This window comes from Python bivittatus, unplaced genomic scaffold, assembly GCF_059951505.1.
Source record: "Python bivittatus isolate LINGU-HERP-01145 unplaced genomic scaffold, Pbiv_v1 ctg000060_np1212, whole genome shotgun sequence".
NCBI lineage: Eukaryota > Metazoa > Chordata > Lepidosauria > Squamata > Pythonidae > Python > Python bivittatus.
In genome coordinates, this window is record NW_028277044.1 from 468,425 (window position 1) to 490,044 (window position 21,620).

General features: G+C 37.7%; 1 protein-coding gene and 1 non-coding gene across 2 annotated transcripts in view; one reads left to right on the forward strand and one right to left on the reverse strand.

The window, feature by feature from the left end:
• Positions 1–21,620, reverse strand: part of HS6ST3 (heparan sulfate 6-O-sulfotransferase 3) — a 74,506-nt gene that overhangs the window by 13,024 nt on the left and 39,862 nt on the right. The gene's annotated exons all lie outside the window — the stretch shown is intronic.
• Positions 21,109–21,215, forward strand: LOC112540662 (U6 spliceosomal RNA). Its single transcript, XR_003084733.1, has one exon. It is a non-coding gene; the product is annotated as a U6 spliceosomal RNA (small nuclear RNA).

Here is a 21,620-nt window from a genome sequence, read left to right on the forward strand (position 1 = left end):
GCAGAGCAGTTTACTCAAGCGTAACATAAGTAAGTACAGACAAAGCCAGGGTTGGCTTGGCACACTTTACATTGTAATTTATAGCTCCCCCGTTCCCACGCTTAACCCCGTTGCTTGGTTACAGATTACCCGCAGTAATCCTCCCCTAGCTCAAATGGCAGATTCAGTCCGGTTCTTTTGTGTTCTTGATTGCTTTCTATTGGTGGCGTCGTTGTTGTCTTTGTTAGGTTTTCCTGTTGTGCGCATAGCCAGGTGTTCTTAATCATGCACTGATTGCCTCCCTTCTGATCCGCTGCGCTCCCTTTTGTTTGTAGCGCTCAAGGCAAGCTGGCACTGATACAAAGTATCCGCTTGCGGTTTGAGTCAAGCGGCGACACCTGGTTGTAATTAGTTCGCAGTTTCTCACTTCCCCTTTTTCCCGGCTAGCGCCTGAGCGATGAACTTGACTAGCAATTCTCTAGCCGTGCCGCGTTGGCTGAATCTGACAACTAACTTATATCCAGTGATGCCTGTCCCCTGCCAGAATAATGGACTAGATGTCTCCTCTCTTCTCCCAGAGTCCCCATCTGTCCTATACTATGGGGAGATTGGAAGTGCCCATGAGGCAGCTTACCCTGGGCAGAAGATTCTTTTGTGTGATCATGAAGTCCTCCTGAAGTAGTTACAAAAAGTTATTTTATTCTGCTTATATAGCCCAACTAAATTATAAACACTGGCATACAAAAGCTGTCTGAGAAGTGTTCCCCAGAATATGCTGATGAGATGGCATTGGCTTGCTCTTTGCCTGAAAGCAGTTATTGTTGTTAATAACTCACTGAAATAAATGAATCACTTTCAGGCTGATCAAAGAAAAGCTGCACACTTTCCATATGTTTCCATAGCAGGAATTACTTGGAAACAATGAACACTAGAAACATAATTGCTGAAATAAATATTTGAAAAAAAAAATCAAATTACACAATTTCCTTTGTTCTTGAAGTTTGTTGGTATACTGTATACTATATAGCTAAAATGACAAGATCTATAAACAAGATGGAAGTTTCAAGACATACACAAAATCTTTAGGGAAGAAGTTGTGGATGAAATTAACTAAAATTCCCCAAAGAACTTGTTAAAGTTGTCAATGATTTTGTGAGAAGAGACAGTGAGAATATGAAGAGTGATGTGGATAACCTTTTTATAATGGATCTACAAAAGGGGCTTGGGAAAGTTGCCAACGATTTCGTGAGAAGAGACAAAGAACATAAAAAGAAAACAGAAAAATGTTTGGATATTATCTCAAGGGATTAAACATTGTTATGAGAAAGGAGAAATCGGTTTATTTGATCAAGGTTAAAAATAGATGGATTGCTATTTCTGGTAATGTTTAATGGACTTATGTGGACTAGGACTGGCTGACAATGTTTTAGAAGTTTTGTTTATCTGAAGAAATGAGATGGGAGGATTTGTTTAAATAGAAAATGAGAAATGAATGTAAAAGGAAGGATTCAAATTGGGTTTATTAGATATAGTCTGCAATAGTTACGTTGTTACTTCTTAACCCTTAATGGACTCCTGCTGATTAAGATGGAGTGATGGGGTTTTAAAGATTTCTTTATAGAGAATGGGGTGGGATATGGGATAAAGAAATGGCTGGTTGTATTGTAAGAGAGGGTGATAAGCTGTTAACATTAACTATACTTGCTGGGGACAAAGCGGGGGTTGTTATTTTTTTCTCCTTTTATTTCTTCTGCACTTTAAAAAATATATTTATAAAATTTATTGTGTTTTTTATCTTTTGTAGTTTCTATTAATTTTATTTGTATAATTCTTAATAAAATTATTCCAAAAATATCCCCCAAAGAACACGGTACATGTTCAACAGCTACAGACTGTTGAGGCTAAGATCATAGGGAAAAAGTGGCAGATCATAGGGAATAATTAGATGACTGACTAAAACAGGTGGATGATCGGGCAACCTTTTGTTACAGATCACACTTGTTACTTGTGTTTACAGTGTTAGGTGTGAATGGCTGTATATCAAAACAGCACCATCTTCATATATAGGAGATGTTAGTAAATTGGGAGGGAATTCTAGACTTGCAGAAGTGCAACTATATGTAATCCTTAAAAAAAGGAAAAGAGGGCACAAGCTCTCAAAACAGGGAAATTCACATATTTTCACATGCAGACCATGTGCATTTATCTGCATGTCAAGGCTTTTAAATTATTGGAATCTACCCCACAACATCTCTTTATACCAGTGGTTTCAAACCATTAGTCCCAGAACCATGTATCTAAAAGTGCTGCAAATGATTCTTGGTATGGATGAAAAACAAAGAATCAAAATAATGTTTGATAAAATATACCAGAGCCTCCTTTTGATAAACTGGAACAATGTAGGATGGATGGACCCAATACCAGATGGATTGGTAGTTGGCTAAACAACCATAGCCAATGCATGGTCCTTAATGGGTCTATGTCCACAAGGTGGAAAGTATGCAGTGGGATACCTTAGGGTTTTGTCCTTGGGCCAGTACTCTTCAACAACTTTATAAGTGACTTAGATGAGAGAATAGAAGGGATGCTCATAAAATTTGCGTATGACATCAAGTAGAGGGGGGGATTGCTAACATCCCAGAAGACAAATTCAAGATTCAAAAGGATCTTGACGGACTTGAACATTGTGTTCTATCCAATAAAATGTTGTTCAATTATAAGAAAAAACAAGATGCACAGGTACAAGATAGATAGTACTTGGATTAACAGTAGTACTTGCAAGAAGGATTTGGGAGTCTTGGTAGACCACAGATTAAACATGAGCCAGCAATGTGTCGTGACTGCCAAAAGAGCCAATGCAGTTTGGGGCCATCAACAGAGGGAAGTGTCAAGATTATGGGGATAGCGCCTCTCTAAGCTGCACTGGTCAGACTGCACCTGGAACACTGTGTCTTCTTCTGGTTGCCACAGTATCAAAAGGATGCTGAGGAACTGGAAAGAGTGCATAGAAGAGTGACAAAGATGATACGGGGCTTTGAAGCTAAATTCTATGAAGAGCAACTAAATGAACTTGATATGCTTAGGCTAAAGAAGAGAAGACTAAGGGGAGACATAATACCAATCTTCCAATACATGAAGAGAAGTAACAAGAAAGAGGGTGTGGATTTATTCTCCAGAGCAGATAAGAACTCTACACTGAGAAACCAAAACTTAAAAGGAGGAATTTCCTGCCTGTGATTGCTATTAGACAACGGAACAGTCTGCCTCCTGAAGTTTGCAAGAAAAGATTAGACAGCCATTTGTCTGGGATGGTATAAGGATTCCTGCACTGGGCAGAGGGTTGGACTAGAAGACCTCCAAGATCCCTTCCAACTCTATGATTCTATGAAATGTCCTAAGTCTCAGGACTTCACCAACTCACAAGATAATAAAACCATAGAGCTGGAATGTATCTCAGAGGCCATTTAATCCAAATTCCCTGCTCAATAAAGGGTCTGTCACAGCATTTTGGATAGATGTTATCCAGCCACTGTTTGAAGAGTTGCAGTGAAGTGGAATGTGCCACTTCATGAAGCAACATATCTCACTGTCCCAACTCATGGACAGACTCAACCATAGTTTCAACTGGGAAACTGTGAGCGTCCTAGACCAAGCTAAATCCAAAAATGCTAGGGAATTCCTGGAAACTTGGCATTCAGACAAATCAGCCATCAATAGACACATAGAGATAAACCACATCTACACACCATTCAAAAGAGACAATAGAAAAGCTAAGAATGAAACAAACAGGCCAGCACACATCCTCTCACATAGCCTACACCCAGATAAGCAGGGATTAACACCAGACAAACAATCAAGCAGAAAACAATGCCCTGATCAAGGAACTACCAAGGAGAAAACCACACCCCCACCAATACTGGCAGGGCAAGCTACTGTATATAAAGAGGGAGCAAACACCACACTCACTAGCACTGATGATGTTACCTAATCGGGTAATGAAATGTCTGCAAGCAAACAACCAGAGAGCACCAAGAACTCCACAGTAAATATAACGTTCAGGGCAAGGAGGTAAGAACCATTTAGTTACAAAAAGTGCATACTTAACCATGATTGACTGTTCAAAACTAAATATGCTGAAATAGCACCAGAGGACATTAGTTTACAGTTAAGATATTTATGTTCTCAAAGTAGATGTCAAAGTTCTGAGGTCATCATATAGTTCACAGCTAATTAATGCATGTAAGCAGTATATTATTTAACCAATGTTAAATAATTGAGAAGGTAAGAATTGCCTTATTCACCCTCATAGTCAGATGAAAGTTTTTTTTAATTCTTTGCAATGTATCTGATGCAACAGTCCATCATTCTCTTAAAATTAGAGGGGAAAGTATGTATACACAATGTATTTAAGATAATTTGAAATAAGGAAACCTATTTACTCTTATTACACTCCTATGTTGTAATCAAGCAAATGAAGTAAAAAAAGGATAAATATCACAGCCAATAGCCTAAAAACATGAATAGTCTTATAAACAATCTGTAATCAGTAATTCATAGGATAAAATTTAATGAGATTTTTAAATTAATACCAACAAAGAACATAAGAGCTGACAAAATTTGTTTATTCCTGTACTAGTGTGATTTTCAAGGACAACAAAGAAGGGTTCTTGACAAAAACAAGAAACAAGAAATATTGCCCCAACTTACAGATTTCCTGTTTTATCACTGAAGTAATCCATGTGTGTACAGACATTAAAGAACAATTTATCCCAAGTGACAATTCTCATATAATTAGTTGCTTTTTAATTGCACGTATCATTAACCTTAAAGGTGTAATTGTGTAGCTCCCCAAAATAATAATATTTTTTCTGTCCCATTTATTCTGAAGAACAGGAACATTTATGTACACTCAAAACACTGAGGATGGAGAACAAATTAAAAAGCACAGAAAACATAGAAATTGTTACCAGCTTTATCTGCTAGTGGTGAGAAACATTTTGGACAAATATTTCTGAGAAGTAAGTAGTACAGGTATATTATCTGACAGATTAAAATAACATTTTGGAAAAACAAATAGTTATTGCTCTGTGGGTTAATTCTTTGAAGTTCAGTGGTATCTTGAATGATTCATGTCTGCATATTTCAGATCCATAGAAATTGCTTCATTCTGATTATATGCATTCATTCAATATCATTCCTACTTGGATATTACTAGATATAGATTCTACCTGAATTTTAAAAAAAGATTTTTCAGCTTTATTAAATGATGTTGGGAAAAATTAGTGTTTGCATAGTAAAATGCCATTTATTGATATGCTGAGTCTATAGCTACAAAAGGACTAGGAGTGAGGATGAGAGAGAATTCTAAAATGTCTCTGAATGAACAATACTGTGCATTTTTTCTCACTTTTTTTTTTTTTTTTACTATTTTCACCCAATTTGAATGCAAAGACATTATTTTTATCTTTTTCCTGAAGGAAATGAATGCTTTGGTAAAATGAATACCTGTGATTAAGGATTCAGCACATACAAGAGTTATGAAGTGGCTGAGGGTATATGGGCCCCTTCTGTTTTACTATATAACTGTAAAGGGTTTATGGCCTCCCAAACATCAGTTAAGGGAACTTTTTATTTTTTCAGATTGGGAAACAAAGGGAAGGTCAGGGTGGTTGCAAAGTTGTGGAATGAAAAGACCAGCCTCAATACTTCAATAAACTAAGTTGCAAAATGTTATGAAGAGAAATCCTAAAGCAGTGTTCCCTAACTTTTCAACACTGTATTTTATCATTGTTTATAGAACATTTGTTGAAGTCCTAGAGTTGTCATAATATTTTTCCAAATTTGGATACTGAGTTTTGTTATGCTGAAAATCCAGTTTCACAAAGATAAGTTGAAAGCAAAGGGGCAGGGGTACATATGGTAGAAAGTATAGAACTTAGAAAGTAGAAGGGCTGCATATGGTAGAAGGCTCTGGGTAGACCATGACAGAAGAAGGGAAACCTGAACCTTAGTATAGGTCCCCTCCTCTAAGCCAGCTGCTCCAGACCTGGACCCAAAGGCAGTCTATCAGTCCATGTCCAGACCATGTCCATTTTTAAAATTCAACTTTTTATTAATTATCTAGAAAACAAGGTAATATGAAATGGTTTCACGGCATACAAAATATTTACACATTATAACTTCATCAGTTTCAATATCTGACTCATAAATATTTCTAATCTAATCCATGTGGGGAAGCTGCAATTTATACTCGGACCACATGCTTCTGTACACTACTGTATTGCCTCTTCCACAGGGACATCCATAGCACCACAGTGGCCTTGTGGATACAAGAATTCCATGTGCTTCTGGCGACTTTTATGTAAATTGTCTACTTGCAGATAGACTCCAAAATCTCATGTCACATAGTGAAACTCTGCCAGCTTGCTGGAAGTGGCACTGTTGCTGGGATACAAATCACTGGTCATATAATCAAACATTTTCAAATTTTGTAGAAACCGTAACTCAGAAATCTGTTTCTTAGTATCGTTCTGCCAGTCTGGTACTTCCAGAAGGGGGAGTTTCTTGCAGACTGAAGACATGCTACTAATATGTCATGTTCGAAAAACAAGGCTATGCATGTACAGAATTAGAAAAATATAAAGATTATTAGTATGAAATAATGGAGAAGAGTGGGGGGCTTTCCAGAAAACGGAAGGCAAGTATTTGCCCACAATTAAGCAGAACTCTTGTGTATCAGAGTTAGGCATTTCTGCATTTTCTAAATGATTGACATGAAGTGTTTTTAAGGCTATCAGCAGGTAAGTATGAAAATCAATTCTCAGAAATTCTAGTACAGCAGTTAGCAGAACCATAGCTTCCTTGTTTAGCCTTGTTTCTTCTTTTCAAATTCTGACTCACTTATTAGACAAGCTAGAATCACAAGCAATTTCATCATTAAGTAGCATCTTTACATTCTGGAGAAGAGGGACTGAATTGAATGTATTTAGTGTCTGGTATCATAGTTGCAGTGACATGTGGTCACATCTTCTTTTCTTTTCTTTTCTTTTCTTTTTTGTTGAGTCAGTGTTGAATCTTGGTGACTGCCTGGATGAGTCCCAGCAGTTTTCTTGGCAAGGCTTTTTGGAAGTGGCTTGCCATTGCCTTCTTCTTAGGGCTGAGAGAGTGTGACTGGCCCAAGGCCACCCAGCTGACTTCGTGCCTAAGGCAGGACTAGAACTCACTGTCTTCCAGTTTCTAGCCCAGTGCCTTAATCACTACACCAAACACCCTCCTTAATGCCTCCTTTAACTCACACATATTTTCTGAGCCTGAGTGTTTAGGGTGCAAACAACAGAAAAAGCACAGCTTCTTTACAGAGCAGCCAGCAGGTACATGCGTGTGTCAGAACCTGCAGCAATCAAAATATTAATCAACTAGAGGCCTGTTTTATTAGTGTAGTAAATGCCTGTTTTGCTTACTTTGTTTCTGTCATTCTCAACGGAGGGCAGGGAGTGAAAGAAGACAGAGCCGGTGCAATATCGAAGGCCAGGAAGACGAAGTGTTATTGGGGTTAAGAATGTACAAGGTCGCACTGCTGTGAGAATCAAAGTTGGCGCCTAGAATGAGGGGGGAGCACAAGGGGAAAATACGTGGGCTTTAGTTTTAGCAATGCTTTGCTTAGAGCTGCATGTACAATCCAATAAATGAAATATTTTCTGAACCTACTTTGGGTTTCACGAGATTTTTCTGCATTGGGGTTTGAACATCGTAGACCTGACAGTTTGTCAAGATTCTCCTGCATCTCCTCTTGTCCTATGCTGTAAGGTTATTTTCTATCCCCCTCCTCTATCTTTTTATCATCTGCAAATCTGATAATTGTGATAATTTTCTAATTTTCCAGCACCCCATCCAGGTCATTTATAAACAACACTGAACAGCACAGAGGCTAGAACTGAAGCCTGTGGTATACCACTTGACATGCCTTCCCACTTGACACAGCCACTGACGTCCATTTGTTACATACAAGTGTCGACCAGTTCTCCATCCATCTAATGGAGTGTAGTCCAGGTCACATTTTGTTACCTTCCCTACTAGCATTTGTCAAATGCTCTGCTGAAGCCTGCGTATACTATGTTTACTGCTTTCCCATGGTTATTCTATCAAAAAGGGATCAGTTTGGCTTGATAGCTGAACACTTAAATAACTTAGAAAAGCACAACTAAGCTAAAAATAGCTTTCTTCCTTCACCTGGTTCTTTGACCAAAGCTTTGTGGGATTGTTTTTTTTATTAGAGGAATGTAACATGAATGGAAGATGTTCCATATCTAGTACTTAACTAGCTTAGTTCTTCTAATCATCAGACTCTGTGTGATATAAAGAAAAGGCCCAATGATTTATAGAAGTTTTAAAAGAACTCTCAGCATATAGTTACTTCAGTGAATAAGTTCACACCAGTATCTTTTGTTTCACAATTCTTTTTTCCTATGCTCAATGCATGAAATAATTGTTTCTGGCTTTTAAAGGAAAAGTGAATATGGCAGCTGAATGCTCAAGTAGCATCACTCCAGTTATGGCGTAGAAAGTACCATTTGCCCAAATACATTCTGATATATCTAACTGTACCAGGAATTAGAAGGACTCTAACCTTGTACCATTTAGTAGGTGACTGATGATAGATAGATAGACAGAAAGTCATTGCTGTGATTTTATATTTCACTGGTAGGCCTCTACATCACCAAAATTCAACATAATCTTTCTACTGTCAGAGATATGAGAGTGATATGTTGTGATGTATTCATTTCAGCGTATACTTAAATTGTCAAAAACAGCCATTATCAAACCATTAGTTTCTGAGACTATTTTCGAGGATTTTTTTGTGTGTGAAATCATGAAGATTGATTTAAGAGAAAATAATGATGCAAGTCCACTATTCTCAGCATCCCATTTCTAATCTCATTTCTAATTATTAAAGCCTCTAATGACTCAGAAGCTTTTTAAAGCATGAGATGCCACTGGAATATTACTTTACCAAAATACTAATTTTTTATGTAGTGGATGGGCAAAGCCTTCCTCTCCGACATGCATTCAGCCACTCCCCCAAGTCTTCATTGTACATACATGAAATCCATGTTCACCCAGTTCCTACATCCCAGATGACTGAGCAGACAGGCGAGAGAGTTTATGCTGACTGCAGCACCATTTGAGACTAACATTTGAAGGTATAAGTTTTGTAAGCTGTAGCTTTGTTTTATAAAAGCTTATGTCTTAAATAAAATTGTTAGTCTTGAAAGGTGCTACCAGTGTCTTTCTGAATTTTGGCTACCATAGCTCGCACAATGTCCATGTTGACTGCAAAACCCATGCCTTCAGGGGGAAGGAAGAAGCTTGTCTGGGCTTGCCCAACAAATTCTTCTCGGACCCACCCTTGCTGGAAAACAACAACAATACTTGGTTCTGAGATAAAGAGGAGAGCTGTAGCTGGGAAATGGGTGTTGATCACTCGGGAGGGAACCAAGGAGAAAGAAGGAGCCTCCTGAATGATGTAATCAGAACAGAGACTGGAAACAGAGAGCTAAGCAATGCTTGAAGTGAAGCTGAACCTAAGGATTAGAAGTGAGGGAAATGCAATTTGAAGCCAAGAAAATGTCTGGGGGCAAAAAGGAGGAGGTAAGAACTCTAGATAGACGGAGTGATAAGACAGAGAACTAAGTGTCTCTGGACTGGAGGTGACACCAGGCTCCAAGCTTGTGACCCAGGAATCTCTAGGGTCTCACCAGGAGTTAAGAGGAAGTGCTCATAACATTTAGATTGAAAACTGCAATCTATGGAAGTCAGGGGTAAATCAGAACCAGCTTGCTGGAAAAGCAAAACGTTCTCTCCTAAGAAACTCAGAGTTGTAGGCCAGAATTTGTGTTCAGTTTACTTTTTTTTAAAGCATTCTAGCCTGCTGCATTCATCTTGGAGAAAGTCAGTCTATGTGGTTGCTAAGAATTAAAACTGACTTGATGGCACATAATCAGTCATTCAAAGTCTGCTGTATGGATCCTGGTATCTTGATAGCACCTGCTAATTATTTCAAGGAATTTGCCTCTAATTTTTATTATCTTTTTGTTAGTTGTTTCTACCACCTTAAGCTATCTGAGATCAGACTGTGCCCATCAGAACTGTGACCAGTTTAACTATAGCATTCAATGAGACTGATGCTAAATGACACAGTTGCTAAATGCCTTACAATATTTCATCAGATTATAATTATTTGGGCATGGGGCCACACATCTCAGAGCTACTAGGGAGTGACTCCAGGGAGATGGCTTCCCTTTTTTATCATTATGATTACCACCATCATTATTATTACAGGTGAGTAAGTTGCTCAGGCCTCATCTCTTTCACAAGCTGGTATTAAAGGGGAGGGGTCTGGTCAAGGTGTTTCCTTCTTCAGGCAGTGACAGTGAAGGGCATTGTTTTGATACACAATTTTACTCTCTCTCATAATGTGTGGGCATGCATGTGATAGTGCACTCTATCTTATTTACAAAGGATTAACTTGCTTTGTAAAGAGCACAGCGTTTCTTTCCCCCACCTTATCCCTTTGTTGAATGCCTGATTGCCTTCTAAGAGAGCACAGCAGTCCCCCACCCCATTTCCTTTAGAAGCAATTAGCCAGATGCCTGAAGCCATAAATTAGATCGGTACCAGGCAAAGAAGTTGCAACGAGAGAGGCCCTAAATTCCAAGGAAGTTAGGTATTTAAACTTAGATTCACCTCTTTAGGCCCACCTTTACTTTTCCCTGGGTCATCCCAAAATTCCCTTGTATGGATATGAGGGGATGTACTATCTGAAATATCTGAATATGCCTATAAAATCTTTGTTGCTTGCTTTGCAAGCTGTGGTTCTGGGCAACATTCCTTGAGCCATCCAGAAGGTTTCCTTGGCCAATAAAACCTCTGTTAAAAGCCTCATCTCAAGTCTTCTTATTTGGCTTTACTGAAACTTGGGAAATAAAAGGTGCCATACAACAGCATAACTAGAAGATGTGATATACATCCAGGCAGAATGGAGGCAGGGCTGAATGTGCTGCCAGGAGGGTACAAATCCTACTAGTTGCCAATGCTGTAGCCTTCCTCTGGTCATTTTCTACAATGTAATATTTTCATTTTACAATCCCAAGAATGTTTATAATTAATGGAAGTTGGAATCAATCAAATAGTGTCTCTAGTGCTTTAATTTTCCGGTGTCATTCAGCTGCACAGCAATTCAGAGATGGAGGCCGTTATTACAATCATTATACTGACATATTGCAAGAAGAGAATGCAGAATTCAGTCTAAGGCTCTCAGATCAGAAACAGACTTTGTTTTAAATTGCTGAAAGCAATCTGAATAGGAAGTGTTTCTCATGCTGTACAACTGGCTTTCTAATTCATTCTTGCCTTTGGCCAATGAGGTCTTGAAACAGTACTAAAAAAGTAAAGAAACAAAAACGTTAAGTGTCAAAGTTGATTACCAGAGGGAAAACTAAGAAATTATTCACATCTATTCAGCATTCTAAGGGGAAAAAGTGTTTCTAGGCTACTGGTATAGATCTGGAAATCAAATTAGATATATTTGCAGCATGGTGCCATTAAATGTTATACAAAAAGTTGTGTCTGTTAACAGTCTTCTAATAAAGAAGATGTGAAGTCATGCCATTCTTTCATCACACATTTGGATCTGACATTGTAAATTATGAATGCTAGAGTCCAGACTATAGCTGTCAATGTTGAATTCAGAACAGCTGTGCTCCTGTTAATTTGGCTTTGGTGAGTCAGTGGCACACGTTGTATTGAACTGTATTGTTTTGTTTCTTTTATAAGGATTCCTGTCATCTACTAGTAACATCTCTTTTAAATAACTACTTGAGTAGATCAGATACATTTATGTCACTCTCCTTTTATCTCATTCAAATCCATACATTATTTATAGGGTAGTCTATGCTTAGTAGGAAATAAATGGACCTACAGGTACCATTCAGGTCATTCTGTAGGTTTAAGTTCAATTCCACTGCTGTAGTTAAATTTCTATGCATTTTATTGTTTGCTATTGTGCTTATAATGGTTTGGTTCTATAACCCTAGTCTAGTTAGACCAAAATAAAATATCTATATAATATTGAAATGGAACTACATTTAATTATACTTAGGGTATACCCACTGAAACTTAAGGTAGTCACTGATGTATAACTCATGTGACACATACAGTTTTAAGTACAACCAAAAATGGATTAGATTCATATGCCTTTTATGTTTCAGGGGTGCCAGGAACATGGCTTCCTCAAGCATCAGATGCTGATGGATGTGAGAAGAAGGCAGAGGTAATAAGGTGCTAGAGGGTGGGCTTTGTGTCACATGGCTGTTCTACACCCCCATAAAAGGACTCACCCTCAAGTACAGATTGGAGTGTTGTCCCGGCAGTTTTTTGAAGTACGATACAACTGATAGTCCAGACATGTGCCATCTACACGTCATTCTGTACATGCCATTATCATGGCCCATCACCATGATGGTCATATTAGCACCAACTAATTGTTTTAGAACTATTTTTGTTTAAAGTTTAGAATTCCAACTCTCCTAATGGCAGGAATATTCTTTGAAAGTATAAATATAATCAAATCTATTTTTATCTCGAAATCTAATGTATGTTTGTTTATGGCCCCAAACAAAATATTCCTGTTTGTGGCATAAAAACATGCCTTTCTGAAGTAGAAGCAAAATTAATACACATCTAAATCTGGACTCCAACTCCATCTGTTCTGTTTTACAAGTCAGTCATCATTTTCTATCTTAGCTTTTTCTATGAGCGCACAGCACACAGGTACCCTATGAGAGGTTTTCACCTCAGAGAAGAGGCACCAGTAGAAAAACTGCACGTGGAAGATGTGGACTTCCAGACACCTGGAAGGCATTCCAATAGCTTTTTGATAGGAAGTAATGCAGCCTTTCAAACCAATGGAAATGTTGAAAAAGAAAAAATCATTACAACTCTATTAATATTCTCTTTGCTCCTATCCAGGCAACCATTAAGTCAAATTTCAGCCACCAGTTCTTTTTCATATCATTATGAAATTTTCTTGATTCTCCAATTGGTCTGCAGATCTGTTAGTCAATTTTAACTAACCAAATTTCATCTTTAATCTATTATTTCCTGATTTGGAGGATAGCACCTTGATCTGGGGGTGGAAGTCATGGAAAATCAAGAAAAGATTGCTTTGGGTTTATATCACACTCATGTCCAAATACTTTCATCTTGTAGAAGGATAATAGAAAAAAAAAAAAAAGCCCTTCCAAACATTTATGTCTGACAACATTTATGAGAGAACTAATGTTAATGTATTAGCCTAAGCTGTTAAGCATCATAATCCATTATTTTAAAATATACTTTTCTTGTATGTGCAAATAGTTGTTGTCTTCCTGTTCCAGATATTATGTCTTACATGCTAAGCTTGTTTCCATGCACTGAAGATAAGCAATAGTTTAAATGTTTGATAGCAAATCCTAACCTCCCTGTCAAGCTACCTGTCAAAAGCTAATTGCTCAAAAGCTGTTGGAAATACTTTTATTCAAGGGAGATATTTTTATTTTTGATAAAATTATGCAAATTAAAATTGCACGCACCATATTATATTTTCTGCGGAATTGGTTTTATATCCACATTTTGACGATAAAGCTTTGCATTTATATATTTTCAGAACTATGCATACTATATTGTAAAGGAGAAGAACTGGCCCAAGAGGTTGCTTGCAAAGGTAGGGTAACCTGTTCCTTCCCTCCAAGTCAAGGTGCAAGGCCAGTTATGTTAAAACTTGAGGCACGACCTCTCCCCTTTCCTAGCAGTTTATAGTAGTATAGTAATACCAATCATTAGCTACCTTTTCATGACACTGCAAATCAGATGTCTCTAATTACTTTTCTCTGGCTGTGGATGAGCGAACTGGCCACCCAGAGTGAGCACCTAGAGTGACCTTTTCTCTCCTGGGATCCAGAGTTTTGCTGCTGCCAGGAAGCAGGGTTGAGGCAGCCCCACCCTGTCCTTCATTGGGGAGTTTGTCCCCTAAAAGGGACCTGAAAGCAAGCTTGTGGGTCGGTGTGGCAAGAAAGGGGTCAAGCCAGGAGGACAACAGAGAAGTGGGAAAGAGGAACCCTCAAGCCAAAGGCAAGCACCTCGGCAGCCATCTTCAAGCAGCCAAAGAGAGCGGCAATTCTTGGAGCTGAGGGGCAGAGCTGAGGAGAAAAAGAGGGAGGAAAAGAGGCCAACCGAAGTCTGGGAACCCAAGTGAGCAGCCCAGGTGTGGAGCTCCACCAACCAGCTGCAGAAAGAGAGGACTGTGAGTGCTGGGGGGAGGGAGAGAGAGAGAGAGAGAAAAGCCCACTGGCCAGTTCAGAGAGGAGCGAAAAGGTTTTCACATCCAAATGGACTGAGACTGGCTGCAAGAGCTGAAGACCTAGGGAAAGAGAAGAGTTAAACAGCTAAGAAATTGTTAAGTTAGGAAAACATAGTACTATATACATAGAGATAAGAACATAGACATACAGCATGGAGAGAGAAATTTATTGATTAAATACAAGCGGTCCTCGCTTAATGACCACTCATTCAGCAACCATTTGAACTTATGATGGCACTGAACAAGTGGCATTTATGACCAGTCCTCAAAGTTTCAGCCATTGCAGTGTTCCCACAGTCACGTGATTGCAACCTTGGTGCTCAGCAACTGGCTCGCAGTTACGATGTTGCAGTGTGCCATGGTCACTTGATAGCCATTTGTGACTTTCGCTGCCAGCTTCTGACAAAAAAAGTCAGTGGGGAAGCTGGCAGGAGGTCACAGATGGCGATCATATGACATTGCACTTAACAATGGCGTGGGAATCACTTAACGTGATGTCACGTTTTACGATTGTGTTGCTTAGTGATAGAAATTCCAGTCCAAATTGCCGTAATTAACTGAGGAGTACCTGTAAGATAGAAATAGTTGTAAACTTATAGTAATAGGAAGACTGTAGAATAAGATAAGTAGGAAATTAGAAACAAGCATAGAATTAGAATTAAGATTAGAAGTAGGGAATAGGACTTTAAGTTTGTATAATAGAACAGTGTTTGTGGGAAAAACAAATGCAGTCTTTGTGTTTGTGATCTGTACCATATTAAGAAAAACTCCAACACTGGCAAATAGCAGGAGTGATTAATATAAGGATTAATTTATCAAAACATAGGCAAAATATGCTGAAATCAAAGCTGTCATATGCAACTGTTAATAGAATTTCTCATTAGAATTATCTAAATTTAAGGTAATATCTCCCATAAGCTGACCTCAATAAACAAACATGATCATACCTATTTTATTTTCTTGCCAACATGCAAAGTTGATATTATTTTATATTCCCCCCCCCCTCAAAAACCTAGCATTTCTCAAATTAGGAAACTTCAATTCAGATATGTATGTAAAGGTCAAGTAACGACATAGTTCCAGATACGTCAAGTGAACAGAACAAAAAGGGTTTTTTTCCCAGCAAGTTACCACCCATCTAAAATTCTGCTTGCATTTAATTGAAGATTTTAAAAAATAGGATTCAGCATTTTAAATTATGGGGACCAAAACCATTAGGATGTACTCAATTCCACTTTCTTGAAAAGGAAATATATAAAAATCGCTCTTGTACCAACCAAGTGTTCTGTGCAGCTGCAAAATTCTCACTTCTTGAACACCTGATTGGAAATCTGACCTCCTCAAGACAAAATACCTGGGAGAACTAATCTCACTCATATAGGCAAAGTGTGTTTCATTTTCATTTGCTAAGAAATGCACACTTGAAATAATCTCATGCTGTTTGAACAAAATTGATCTTCCGGGCATAAACATATATAAAGAACATTGCCAATTCTAGTCTTTTTTACAAGTAACATTATGTTCCTATAGTATGAATAAAAGGGTTGTATGATCTTATTCCCCTTGCATTCTTTTTACAGGTTAGAAGCTTATGCAAGCTTTGAGAGAAAAGTATTTTTTTTCTCTAACTGAAAGAAATCACTATGAGAAAACGCAAGTACTTGAAAATTTCAATTACAAGTTTAGCTCTGCATGATTGCATTAGATGCAATGTATAATAGTCAAACCTCAGTAAAACAGTTGGCAGTCTGCCTCCCTTGATCTTCAAAAATGACATCATCTCAGGAATTGCTAGAATGCCAGCTTCTTGGACTGAAATGTGCTGGTGAGAGCTAAGCTAAAGAAAACCGACAAAGAAAAGGTGAGATACGAATTTTGGTCTTTTGGGGGAAAAAGGCCCCAACGTTATCACACTGCATACTGAATACTCTCAAGAGGTTACATAATTAGAAAATGGAGCATATCTGTATCTATATCTAATTATTTACATAGATAAATATGCTGCCTTTAGAGAAAGAGGAAGCATGACATAGCATCTTCTATCACAAAGGCAAAAGAAACCCACCATGGATTATTTTAAAAAGGGAAGTACAGTATATGGACTGTGGACTTCTATGGTATAGAGAGGATCTATGCAATCTTCCCCAACCTTGACAGCTGTAACCCTCAAACAGATTGGAGAGGCTCTGTAATGCAGAGAATTCATGGCCATTCATAATAACTTGATTCAAAAAACAAAACAGCAAAGTTGTGAACAGTGGGATGTACATTTTTTTGTGTAAAAAAAATATATAATATAAATAGCTGCATTAAAAAGGTTGTAAATCAGGGAAAGTTACATATAGACCCTCTCCTCATTTAGCGACAGCAATCTGTTCCTTATATTGGACGCCAAATGGTTATGAAGCGAAATGGTCACTAAGCGAACATGTGACTGAGAGAGAGAAGTTGCAAAGATCACTGGTTGCTGCTGTCTCATTTATACAAAATTCTCTTGTACAGCTATGCCAGCGTTACTCTCACTCTGACGCATGTTGTCAGGTGCAGAAATTTGGGCATAAGTATGCACATTGGTCAGAAAATGATTTTTTCCCCACCATTTATTACTGTCATATTGGTGAACAGTTGCTACATGAGATAGCTGCTAAATGAGGACTGGTAGTAACAGGACTGAAAATTCTTCAAAAGAGATTCTTTGGACTGTATCAGAGCATGTACAAAACAGTTCTTTTCATTAAAGCAGCTGGATCTTTTTCCAGGCTGCTTTTCCATGCAGCTGCTTTGGAAGTTGCTATCAGCTGTCTGCATGGATATACAGTAATTTGTGCATTTTTCTGTATTTATTAAAAAAAATAATTATCAGAAAATTTGATGAAATGAAATTAAGTGAACAATATCGGGACACAAGTACAAAATGCTTTATAATGTTCATTTTTGCATCACCATAGTTTGTACTGATACCTTTGCATGCAACACCAACACAAATCAGAATTTTCCATGTCTAGGTGTAGCTTTTCCCCACCCAGCAGGAAACTATTTTGCTACCACCTGTTCTTCATTTGGGAAATGTTCACCTCACCTGGAATCTGGATGGATCAGATCCCTCTTTTCCAGGAATAGATTAGAATTCATTATAGAGCAACATTTCATACAACAAAGCATGTATAACAATTATTAAAAAGAAATAAAATATACAGCTTATTGCCATATATTGATAATCTATCAAATCTTATTTATATCCAAAATTTCCTTATAGCCATTATGACTTAACAACTTTTAATTTTTTAGAAAATAATAAAAAACATTCTCTTCCCTAGAACAGTCAGAGCAATTAATAAGTAGGATGATATTAATTCAGCACACCATATACAATGTATAGCTTAACAAAATGTACAGTACAGTGTTGATTCAACTACACCCTCCATGTAAGGGCAGCTTTGATATTAGAAGTGAAACTTACTATATCGCCTTGAGAACCATTGCTGGTTGTCCATTAAATCTGGTGAGAGTAAATGTTTTGTGAGGAGGAGACAGGATGTAATATGAATACTTAGGAATAGAAAAAGGCTTCTTCAAAAGACCAATATTTCAACCATTCTACTCTTGTCCTTCTGTAAATCTAAATCCAATACATGTTGCTGGGCCTCTTGTAAAGCCCTCTGTGGCCTCAGAATTATCAAAAATTTTGTTTTAACTTGTCATTGAGGATTAACTGTGTTAAAGATCTCTCCCCCAGAATTAATTTTAACTAATGTTTTAGTTGACAGATCTTCATGCAAGGCTCTACTGATATACAACCAAGCTCCAAACTTCAGAATTGCAATGAGGGCCACTGAGCATTGTTCTATAAAATTTGGACTGAATTACATCCAAGTCTTTTATTTCTGTACAGCACAAACCTGCACATCATAGAATATGAAGCCCAACACTGTGGGCCTGAATAGCATGACTGTGGTGCGAACATAATTACTTCCATGGTAGTTGGAACCTAATTATTGCATTGGAATTTTTTTGCTTTAGAAGCAAAAATTCTATTGCATTAGAAGATTGAAAAATAATTCCTTAGTATTTTAAGATCTTAATTTGCTCAATATGATTGTTATCAATTTCCCATTTTCCACAATTTTACTACAATTAATTTCTTATTTTTCTTCCCTACAATAAATGCCTAAGGCTTGCAGATTTGGTTGAAGTCAGACTTCTATCAGGGAGAGAATGACCACATAATCCATATAAGGCAAAACAGATATTGGTTTATTAGCTAGTGCTGAAGGATGTAATACATTAAGGCTTGAACCAAAGAACTGATGTAACCAGTGAAGGTGCCAGATTACAATTTTAATTCTTCCCACAGTAGAAAAGAGACCTCCACTTGCTCTACTTATGCCTTGCAAGTGTTCTCATAGAGCATCATAATTAATCTAGTAAGGCAGTAATCCATAGAGGTGTTTAGTTACCTCCACCATCTCTCCACAGAGACAGAATCAAAAGCCACCTTCAGATTTACGAAGATAGCATAGAGGTACCTCAACTCTGAGAGGAATATTTTTGCACCATTTAGTTTAGACTAATATATGAACTATGGCAGACCATCTTGTCCACACTTGGCCAAGACCTGGTCTTATTCTTAGCCAGTCAGTGGGTTTCTCATGCAGATGTTTACCATATAATTTACCAATAACACTTAAGAGACAGAAAGCTGGACTAGATGTATCGCTTTTCTTGAAGACTGGGGCTGTAACAGAACACCAGTAGAGCTTCTCAAACTTTTAACTAAGATCAAGTTTAGTATCCAGGAATAAGTTTTTAAATAAATGGTTATCAGACCCAAGAGTTTTTGGAATATGTGTTACTGAGGACAAAAAGAAAAAAAAATAACTTGGAGTAGGAAAGAGTAAAGAATTACAAACAGCAACAAAGGAAGAAGTTAGAAAATGGGTTACTTATTTAAAATTGCAGGAAGCTCCGATCTGCATACCAAGGTTAGTAGTCAACATGACCAAAGGAAGAGCTGGAGGGACAGAGATATACAAAACTACTCAAAACTGAAAAGAAATAAAGTCTCCCTTACTGATTGCATTTCCCAGGGCCTTTTTTAGTATTGGACCTCACTTCCTAGGCCCAGTCAGACTAAGATGACTTCTTAAGGTCTTTGGTTCTCTGAGATATTCTAGCTAAGGTTACTCAGGTACAAAGACATTTCTCACTTCCTCTCCTCCAGAATCCTGTTCCCGCGTCTCAGCGGAGGTGAATGGTTGGGATATGGTTGGCTTCTATTCCCTACAGTAACCTGTATACTGATGCAATAATATACCCGGCATGAGAACACTAGAAAGAGTATGGGATGCTGCTGTCAGTAGAGAGGTGGGCATTTATGTTTCTGAAGTGGCCACAGAGGGGGCAATTACGGGTCAAAATCAAAATATAGAGTACAGAGATACTGATACAGAGTATCAAAATATAAAAGCATAATAAACAAACAGGAATTTTAAGGTTTGCATTATTCATAGATTTATTTTCTACCATTTCTATTTACCTCCAATCTAATAAAAAGGGAACAAAATCCAATTAATGGCAATCCTTGTACTTATTTTTTGTATTAATAGAATCAATTGTTTCCAAGGAGGGTATTTATATTCATGAACTCAGTAAAAAAGTAACCAAAAGAGCTGCCAAATTGAAGGAACAAGGTGAGTTGATATCCTGGCAAAATATACATTACAGTGGCTAGAGGGTATTTTTTGAAACAGATAAGAAACTATAAGGGAAAAGAAGGTGCTAGTATTTCAGGTTAATTTTTGCCACAAATGTTTAACTATTACCAATATGCCTAGAATATGTTTTACTGCTGCAGAGAAGAAAAATGAACTTGAAAACTATTATGACCTTAAAGACACTAAAGAAAATGTAGGGGTCACTGATTACATCTATACTGGCTCATTCATAAAGCTACAGGCTGGACTGATCCAGATGGGGCTGAAGTTCTCTCTCCCTTCAGGGGACAGAACTGGGGAGGGGATTCTCTCCAAAACTTGTTCCAGGGTGGCAATTTTATAACAAAAACATTACTGTGGCTGTAGGTACAACACTATACATAAAGTGAAAAGCAAAGGATATTAACCCTAAAGAGGATTCGCCAGTTTATTGAAAAGGACAGGAGGCTATAAGCTGTCCATATATATACACTATATATAGTATAGTACATACATAGATACATACATACATACACACACTATATATACATTAGATTAAGTTGCCATTTGATGGAGACAAACAACTCCAAAGGTAATTCTTCATTTTAAACCTAAGCAATATTCAGTCAACCTTTTATCATAAACACTTTTTGTTACAATAAAATTGCATTTACACCTTGTAATCAATCATTATACAGATCTGAAATTAGAACCATGTGAAACTTTAACACATGGTAAAATTCTTATGAAATCACAGAACTCTTTAGATGCACCAGCATTGCCAAATCATTAAAAAAAAAAAATTGTTTCTGTCTTATAGAAATATTCTGTACCAACAATCCTTTTCATCATTTATTTCCACTAATCTCATTAGAACTGCGTCTGAATACTTCATAGAGAATACATTTATTAATTTTAAGCACTTCACTATATCAGTCAAAGCAGTCATTCAAGACTTTCTCACAAACAGCTTTGCTATTTCAGGTAATATCCACCTTTTATTATCCATGGTTAGGAAATAAAACAAGGCAAGGAAAGCATGTGCTTGCTTTGGCAGCACATACACTAAAACTGGAACAATACAGAGGATTTTAGCATGGCCCCTGCACAAGGATGACACACAAATTTGTGGAGTGTTCCATATTTTGAAGTCTGAGCCAGTTTGGTGTAGTGGTTAAGGCACTGGGCTAGAAACTGGAAGACAGTGAGTTCTAGTCCTGCCTTAGGCACAAAGCCAGCTGGGCGACCTTGGGCCAGTCCCCCTCTCTCAGCCCTAGGAAGCAGGCAGTGGCAAACCACTTCTGAAAAATCTTGCCAAGAAAACTGCAAGGACTTGTCCAGGCAGTGCCCAGGAGTCAACACTGACTTGAAAGTGCACGCACAGACACAGACACACAGATAGAAAGCATACAAAGCATGGCTTCTGAAATTATTTCCAGTTCTTTTACCAGCAATGGCTTCAGGAGGTGTCTGTCTTTTTTTCTGTGGAATGAAGTAACATGCTGTTTACTGTGGTCAGGCAAATATACAAATATCCAAAGTTGAACTGACAA